The 9,741-nt window shown below is 37.1% G+C and overlaps 1 pseudogene; it reads right to left on the bottom strand.

Annotated features, from left to right (window-relative positions):
* Positions 1–1,862: 1,862 nt before the first annotated feature.
* Positions 1,863–2,388, bottom strand: LOC148548430 (secreted RxLR effector protein 161 pseudogene; annotated as a pseudogene).
* Between the last annotated feature and the right edge of the window lie 7,353 nt (positions 2,389–9,741).

The raw sequence follows: 9,741 nt of genomic DNA, 5'->3' as shown, positions 1-9,741 counted from the left end.
GAATTCGCACAGATAGACCGGCAAGTATACTGGGTCATCCAAGTAATACCTCAAGTGAGTGAGGGTCGATCCCACGGAGATTGTTGGTTTAAGCAAGTAGTGGATAGCTTGCGGACCTTAGTTAAGCGGATAGAAATTATAGTTTGTCACGAAAATCATATAAAATAGATAAATGGAACGTTACTGGATAGATGAAAAATCAATGATGATAGAACGATTGAGGTTTCAAAGATACTTTGTCTTTCCGGATTAACTTTTCTTATTGTGTTCTTCAATAACCTTTTGATTTCTTCAATGGCAGCCGAAAGTGATTAACTCATGTCCTCTCATCAAGTTAACCTCCTCTACTGCAGTAATCCACCATGTTGAAGTGAATCATGTCCTCTCATCAAGCCACCTCTAGGTTTCTCACTGTAGCAAAAGATGAAGCTCTAAGCAATCAACTCCCCTTTACGATTCTAGTCAAGGTGCCACAGACAAGGCAGATCTTCCGGATCAAAAAGTGATGCTTCTCTGACTCTAGCCTTAATGCCATAGAAACCTCACACACCCATAATCAACGGGATTATATGTCACATATCCAAAGTTGCTCAGATGCTCTATTGGAATCCACAATGCATTCTCTAGCTTTAGTTCAACACTATCCGGGTCAAGAATTGCACGGAACCCATGTAGAATAAGGGTGATTGTCACGGGTCACCCTCAATTCATAAGATGAAGAACGAGGTTGCATAAGAGAATAGAATCAGACATATTGAATGAAAACAGTAATATTGTTTATCCATGAAACTCAGCAGAGCTTCTAACCTTAACCTTAGGAGGTTTGTGACTCATACTGTACAAAAGTAGTAAATTATTCGAATGGGCAAAGGTCTAAAAGTCTTTAATAATGGTGATCTTTTTTATATTTATACTAGTCTAGTAACTAAGGATTACAGAAAATAAGATAAACTAGTCTTGTAGTACAAAAATCCACTTCTGGGGCCCACTTGGTGAGTGTTGGGGCTGAGATTGAGTGTTTCCCACGAGCTAGTACCCCTTAGGGGTGTTGAACGCTTGCTAGGGACTCCCTTTTGGGCGGTGGACGCCGGCTGCTCCTCTGTGGGCGCTGGACGCTAGGAATTGAGCTGGTGGCTGGCGTTAAACACCAGTTTTAGGCCTTTATTTCCGAAGCAAAGTATGGACTACTATATTTCTGGAAAGCCCTGTATGTTAGCTTTCCATAGTCGTTGTGAGCGCGCCATTTGGACTTCTGTAGCTCCAGAAAAGCTCCTTCGAGTGCACGAAGGTTAGATCTAACAGCATCTGCAGTGCTTTCTCCGTCTCTAAATCAGACTTCTGCTCAAGCTCTTCAATTTCAGCCAGAAAATACCTGAAATCACCATAAAATACACAAACTCAAAGTAGAATCCAAAAATGTGAATTTTGCACTAAAACCTATGAAAACATAATAAAACTTAAACAAAACATAATGAAGACTATATGAAAACAATGCTAAAAAGCGTATAAAATATCCGCTCATCAATAAATTATAAAAGTTTATTCTTATAAAAAGAAATAATAATAATAATAATTCATGATAGTATTTTGTTGGAGATACACACTTATCTCCAACAATCTTCCACTTGCACTAGAGCAAATGAAAGATTGGATCTAGGGCATACATGTATTTCCAACAAAATCTCCCACTTGCACTAGAGCCAATCAGTCATATATTTCAATCCCAATTCCCACATGTGCTTATCAAACTCTTTTGAAACTGAGTGCCTTAGTGAATGGGTCTGCTGCATTATCCCTCCCAGCAACCTTTTGAATCTCAACGTCTCCATGTTCAACGATCTCTCTTATCAAATGATACCTTCTCAAGATATGCTTAGATTTTTTATGTGATCTTGGCTCTTTTGCTTGTGTAATGGCTCCATTATTGTCGCACAGTAATGGAAGTGATTCCTTAATTAAAGGCACCACCCTAAGCTCATTTATGAACTTCTTCATCCAAACAGCTTCTTTAGCAGCCTCACTTGCTGCTATATACTCAGCTTCAGTCGTTGAATCAGCTACAGTAGCTTGTTTGGAACTTTTCCAACTTACTGCACCACCATTTAAGGTGAAAACATAACGTGAAGTAGATTTGCTATCATCTTTGTCTGAGGCAAAACTTGCATCAGTGAATCCTTTTGGTAAAAGTTCAAAATCTCCATAGATGAGGAATTGGTCTTTGGTTCTTCTTAAATATTTAAGAATGGATTTAACCACCTTCCAATGTTCCTCACCGGGATTCGCCTGATATCGACTGGCTATACCTAGCGCATATGCGACATTAGGATGTGTACATGTCATGGTATACACGATAGATCCCACTACACTAGCATATGGTATTCTACTCATGCGTACTCTCTCTTCAAGAGTTTTAGGACAATCCTTTCTGCTGAGAGTAATTCCAGTGCCTATTGGTAAATAGCCCTTTTTGGAATTTTCCATGTTATACCTGTTTAATATGGTATCAATGTACATAGACTGTGAGAGTCTGAGCAACCTTTTAGATCTATCTCTATAGATCTTTATTCCTAAAATATAGGTTGCTTCTCCCAAATCTTTTATGGAGAATTGTTGAGATAGCCAAGTTTTGGTATTTTGCAAAGCTGGTACATTATTTCCTATTAGTAATATGTCATCAACATGGAGTACTAAGAAAATGACTGTAGTTCCACTAAACTTTTTTGTAGATGCAAGGATCCTCTTCACACCGGACAAAATCGAACTTTTTGATCGTCTTATTAAAATAAATGTTCCAACTTCTAGAAGCTTGATTTAGCCCAAAAATGGCACATTGCAGCTTACGAACTTTGTTATGATCAGACTGGAGTGTGAAACCTTTAGGTTATGTCATGTACACTTCCTCTTTGAGTTCTCCATTAAGAAAAGCTTTTTTCACATCCATTTGCCATATTTCATAATCATAGTAAGCTGCTATAGCAAAAAGAATCCGAATAGATTTTAACAATGCCACAGGAGAAAATATTTCTTCATAATCTATTCCCTCCTTTTGACGGTATCCCTTGGCAACTAGACGGGCTTTATAGGTCTCTACATTACCATTTGCTTCAATCTTTTTCTTGTAAACCCATTTACAACCAATAGGTTCTATATCCTTTGAGGGTTTCAACCAAAGTCTAAACATTGTTGATCCTCATAGATTCTATTTCGGATTCCATGGCACTCTGCCATTTAGACTTTCGAAACTTTGCAGTGCCTCTTCATAAGTTTTAGGATCATTATCGTTATAATCGATCCTATTTTTTACATCATCTTGCACCATTAATTTTAGCCTCAATGGTGGACGATGTTCTCTTGTAGACCGTCAAAGAGGTAGTTCTTGTACCAAATTTGGAGGTTGCTGAACCGGTTCCAAAGGTAGTTCAAGAATAAGTCATTAACCTCTCTTTGAACTACTAATGGTTCGTTATCCTCAACTCTTGAAGATGATAAATTTGGTGTTAGTTTGAGTACATCCAAAATTGGTTGCTCAACTTGAATTTCATATTCTTGAGCTTGTACTACTTCATTAGTTTTTTGAGCTTCATCAAGTTCTATTTCTTCACCTTGTCTTCCTTCACAAAGAAATTTCTTTTTTAAAAAGGTTCCACCTCTTTCCACAAACACTTTGTGATCAGAAGGGTGATAGAAATAATAACCTATTATTTTTTTAAGGTAACCAATGAATCTACATTTATTGGACCTAGCATCAAGTTTATTACTTTGCAATTTCTTAACATATGCTGGACATCCCCAAAATCTAATGTGTTTGAGATTTGGTTTTCGTCCTTTCCATATCTCATATGGTGTTGAATAAACTGCTTTAGTGGGTACTTCATTTATCAAATATGCCGTTGTTTCTAAAGCAAAGCCCCATAAATTCAATGAAAGATCAGTAAAATCCATCATGGATCGAACCATATCTAATAAAGTTTGATTTTTCCTTTCTGAAACACCATTATATTGTGGAGTACCAGGAGGTGTCCATTGAGAAAGAATCCCATTCTTCTTTAAGTACTCAAGAAAATTATCATTTAGATATTCTCCCCCTCTATCAGATCTAAGCACCTTAATGCTTTTACCTATTTGGTATTCAACTTCATTGCAAAAAAATTTTGAACAATTCAAAAGACTCAGATTTGTGTTTCATAAGATACACAAATCCATATCTAGACATATCGTTAGTGAAAGTGATAAAATAAGAATATCCTCCTTTGGCTTGAATTTTCATGGGTCCACAAACATTTGTATGTATTAGTCCCAATAATTCTGTAGCTCTGTCTCCATGTCCCATAAATGGAGTTTTGGTCATTTTTCCTTTGAGGCAGGATTCACAAGTTACATATGATTCATAATCATATTTGTTAAGGTAACCTTCTTTATATAACATAGAAATCCTTTTTTCTCCTATATGACTAAGTCTACAATGACAAAGATATGATTCATTTACTTGATTATTCCTGTCTCTTTTGAGAGTAGAAACATGCATGACATAATTACCATTTATATCAGGAAGAATATAAATGTCATATTGGAGATAGCCATTTACGTATAAGTCATCACCATAATAAGTAGAACAAATGCCATTTTTAACATTAAAATAAAAACCACATTTATCCAACATAGAAATAGAAATAACATTTGCAACAAAATTAGGAACATAATGACAATTCTCCAATACTAATTAATGTCTTGCCTGTAGGCATTGCTAAAGAAATAGATCCTATAGCTACAGCAGCAACATTTGCTCTGATACCACTGAAGGATTACATGTGTTCATAACATGCAGCGGAAGTAATAAAGTAATCCTATTGATCTATTTTGTGCTTAAAATTTTATTTCAATAAGATGGGTCAGATGCCAATACCTGAGTACCTCAGTGAATAAAACTTTCTCCTTCGATAGTACGAAGGTACTATGTATGTAACACCCTACCACACAGAACTTTACACCTAGGATGTAAAAATAGAGGTGGCGAGGCGCTACGACCTCTAAAAATAAAAATTTTATATATAATATAGTGAAAAGGTTTATAACTATGAGCCTTTGAAGAAAGGGATAAAACAAAACCGTTAAATTGAAAGCATAATGCTCACGAAGCGATAAAGCAGACAGCGCAAGATAGAACAAGCTAAGGAGTTAATATACCAAGAGTTCCAAAATACATGTAACAAAACTCAAGACTCGGCTCGCCAAGATAAACCGGCCCAAGCGAGTAAGTGTAAATACATATATAGATATATAGGAAAACCCAAAAGAAAACCCAAAATATAGAGTGACAAAACCTAAATCTCCAAAATCATCTCTAAGAGGAATTAATACAACATATACATAATAGGTGGAGATCATAAGTATCTAAACAAATACAAAAAACCAAAATAAACCCAAAGGGTAAAGATCTTCGCCACATCAGAAGCTTCCTGCATGCTTCAGTGAGGTGTCACCTGTCATGCATCTGAAAATCATAAAATCCACATGGGTGAGAATCGGAGGTTCTCAGCATGGTAGCAGTGCCCACATATCTAACATATAATGTCCTAGGAAAGCCAAAGGCAATCCTAGAACTTCCAACAGATAATTAAAGCTTAAAACAAAACTAAACTGTGAAATTAAAACAGGCAACTAGCTAAGGGTCTTCAGAACTATCTAAAACTCCCCTTTCCAACTCCTCCGAACCTCCCAACCACCAGCGGAACCAGATGCAACAAACACAGTTATTACAAACAGAGCAATTACAAATAGAATTGAAATATAGCAGATAATCAAGTAGCATTTAATTATGCAATCACTTAGGTAATCCAAACAAGACATATAAATGCATATGATACATGCCTGTCCTAGTGGCTGATGAGTCTCATCTATCGGTTATAGACCCAACCCGACAAATCCTGGTAGCTAACCATTGGACGGTCACTTTTTCATTGATGAGTCCATATTTGACGATATAATTTGCTTTGATTTGAGTGGATTTTATCATAGAAACCCACATTTATTCATCCAAATAGCATGCTTTTGTGCTTTCTCTCTAGATTGTGTCCAAATGTGAAAACATGCATTTTTGTGCTTAAATTAGTTATTTTAATCCTACTTTTATGCCATTCGATGCCAAGACATGTTTGATGAGTGATTTTAGGTCCTAGAGGCAAGTTTGGCAAGGCAAAAGTGGAAGGAAGCATGTACAAAGGGAGAAAGCATGAAGAAAACAAAGGAGAAGCACACATTGTAGTGTGCGTGCGCACAACCAGCTGTGCATACGCACAAAAGCCACAAAACCATGTGTGCGTATGCACGACAACCTGTGCGTACGCACAAGAAAAAAGTCAGCATGTGTGCGTACGCACACATCTGTGCGCCCGCACACGTCCCAATACGTGACTAACTTAATGGAAATCGCTGAGGGCGATTTCTGGGCCTCCAGAGCCCAATTTTTGGACCTTCTGAAGCTGATTCTTCCTACATTAGACAAGTCCTCACTCCATGTTAAGGGGAGAGCAATTAGGGTTTAGTTTAGCATAATGTAGTTCATTTTTTAGAGAGAGAAACTCCCCCTTCTCTCTAGAAATTAGGGTTCTTAGTTTACTTTCCTTGTAATTTTCCTTTTTGATTCTTGTTTTACTCTAGTTTCTTCTACCTTTCCTTGTTCTATTGTCTTAATTTCCTTAGTTTATCTTGTCATTTTCTCCATTTTTTCCACTTTTATGTATTTTGCACTTTTACTTCTTTAATTTACATTTAATGCAATTTTATGTTTCATGTCATTTATTGCTTTATTGAGTTGCTACCTTTATTTTTCTTGCTTGGTAGTTGTAGCATTTATTATTTCTTGTCATTTTATCATGCTTCCTTTCTATGCCTACCAAGTGTTTGATAAATTATTTGGTAGGATTTTAGCCTAATTTTCTACACTCTTGGATGGGAAATTGTGTGGTTTGGGTGAACTTGAGTGGTGGATGTGTATTCTACATTGTGTGAGGGTTGTTAATTAATTTGGTTTCCCTTGACTCTAAGTGACCCCTTAGTGTTGACTTAGGACCTAGGGATTGAGATTAATTATGTCTAGTTGACTTATCCTCGATGTAGGGTTAACTAATTGGGATTAATCCACACACAATTACCATGTTTGTGGTCCACAACTAGGATAGCAAGTCCTAATTACCCAAGTCTCACCAAGAGACCTTCTTAGTATTTAAATTCCCTTTACGTTGCTTTTACTTGCTTTGACTTTTAATTCCTTACATGTCAAGTTACCTTCTTGCTATTTACATTTCATCCCTTGCCATTTACATTTCTTGCAATCTTTTCCATTAATCCCCCTTGTTCCCTCATAGCCAATGATAAGTACTTCATTTGCAACTCCTAGGAAAGAACGACCCGGGAGTTAAATACTCTCGGTTATAATTTGTTTTGTACTGTGACATCCTTTAGATTGATATTTGATTTGGAAACTAATTGTTGATCTAGACTATACTTACAACGAAGAGATTTTATTTTTTGAGAAACATCTAGATCGACGATAAATTCTTATTATCAACTTTGGCGCCGTTGCCGGGGAGTTGCAATGGTGTTGTTGTTGTTGGCTATTGTACATATTGTGAATAGTGTGAAAAGCTTCATTTTAGTTGATTGTACATATGTTGCTTGCTTTTGGTTGATGTAAATATTTTAATATGTGAATATGTGAATATGTGAATAGCTCGTTTTGATTGATTGCTTGTTTTTGCTAGTTTTAGGAGTTCGTTTTATTTGTTCTTATTGCCTTTGATTTTCATTTTATTTTTATCCTATGAATTCTCACCCATTGCATTGTGAGTTTTGTTGCTATTGTGTATAGGAATTGGGAATTTCAGTTGCTTGTTACCTAGAAGGAATGGATGGAATTCACAACAAGATTTGGTACACGAGCTTGGGGATCTCAATTGCCTTGGAGGATACAAGCTTGGGTGGATTTTCAAGGAAGTTTGATGAGAGCTCTCTATAAGTCCAACTTAAGGACATTAAACCAAAGTGCTAGGTGAGAGACACCCCACCATAGTAACATTGTTCTTACCCTTTTTCTTGTATATAATTTTGGTTTATTGCATTTTTTGCTTATTTTGGTTTGCTTAGGATTAGTTTAATTTTGAGTTTAGTAGATAAATTTGAATGAGGGTCATGAAATTTTGGATGTTTGAATGTTTTTGGAGTTGAGCTTCCATTGAACTAAGGCTTGGTACCTTAGAATTTTGAAAAAAAAAATTTGTGAAACAGGGCATCTGTGCGTGCGAACCATGCTGTGTGTATGCACAAAACTACATTTTTTGCCACCTGTGTAGCCGCACAAGCTTGTGCATCTTCACACTCCTTGACATGCCCTTTGGTCGCATCGCCAGCACAGCCCGTGCGTGCGCGCTGCCTTTTTTTTCTTGACCTGTGCGCGCGCACCGAGCTATGCGTCCGCACGCGTTTCCCTTCTTATGTTATCTGTGCGGGCGCACAGCCGTGTGTGTCCGCACACAAATTGATAGCTCCTCTGGTGGGAGCGTTGGCAAAGCTTGTGCGCCTGCATCCCCCCCCCCCTTTCGCTCTGTGCGTGGGCATGGACCTGTGTGCATATACCCTTGTGCGCATACACACTTCTTACTCCCTCTTCTGCCAGGAGCGCTCGCATAGAGTGTGCGAGTGCACACCTTTCTTTTCCCTCATAGTGTGCGTACGCACACGTGTCTGTGCGTACGCACGCCCCTGTTTTCTCACTTTTATGCTTCTTTTCTCCTATTCATTCTCTTTACTTCTTTCTTTTCTTTTCCTCTCTCTTCTCCCCCTTTCACCCTATTTTATGCTTGTTCATGTCTGTTTTGTTTGCATTTTATTCTCATTTTAGTAATTTTGTTAGTTTTGTTTTACTTGATTGTTAAGTGAATAAATTGCAAGTGTTTCTTAATTTTGATAGGGTAGCATCTTGCTTGAAACTTACACCAATACCCTTATACTTTGCCTTAACTTACCAAGTACCTAGTGGGTTTGGCTACTCATATTTTGATTGTACCACTAGGACAAACTATATAAGTGCATTGGATCAAGTGATTTGAGTTGAATTACTTGTTCATCATGATTTGCATATCAAATTCACCACATGTCCGGTACTTGTTCCTTGTTAATGCTTTGCATTTGTTTGAGTGACCTAACTTGATTTTTATCAAGCTTATCACTTTTTGTAACAAGTACCTTTCCATGTGACTTTTTCATTATGTTTCATGATGAATAAGAAGTTTCCGTTCATTAATGGATTGGTTGTTGTTTATTGTGTTATTTTATACCAATTTTGCGCTTTCACTTACACAATTTCAATAACCAATATCAATTACTCGAATCACTTTTGTGGTCACCTAGGTTTGCTTGTGCCTTAAGTTTTGCTTATTCTTTAATTGCAACCTAGGCTACCTGATTGAGGAACGTGATCTTTCTTTTGCTTATGTGGTTACCGTTTTACCCGGTCAATGTGTGTGTTCTGAACCGTGCACACTTAGAGTACACATATTGCCCCTCATCATACCACACCACTATGCAAAATTTCTCAATTAGATGCTTATTTACTCTCTCATTTACTTTTGTGCTACTTGCCTTATGATTCTTAGTTATACTTTATTCATTCTTTTTTAGGATGAGACGTGAAGGCAAGGAGATGAGAGAGGAGAAGACGCCGAGGATGGAGATGCCAAGAATGCT

The sequence above is a fragment of the Arachis ipaensis genome, chromosome B8 (genome assembly GCF_059453495.1).
Source record: "Arachis ipaensis isolate K30076 ecotype BB chromosome B8, ASM5945349v1, whole genome shotgun sequence".
NCBI lineage: Eukaryota > Viridiplantae > Streptophyta > Magnoliopsida > Fabales > Fabaceae > Arachis > Arachis ipaensis.
This window is presented reverse-complemented; position numbering and strand designations above follow the sequence as displayed.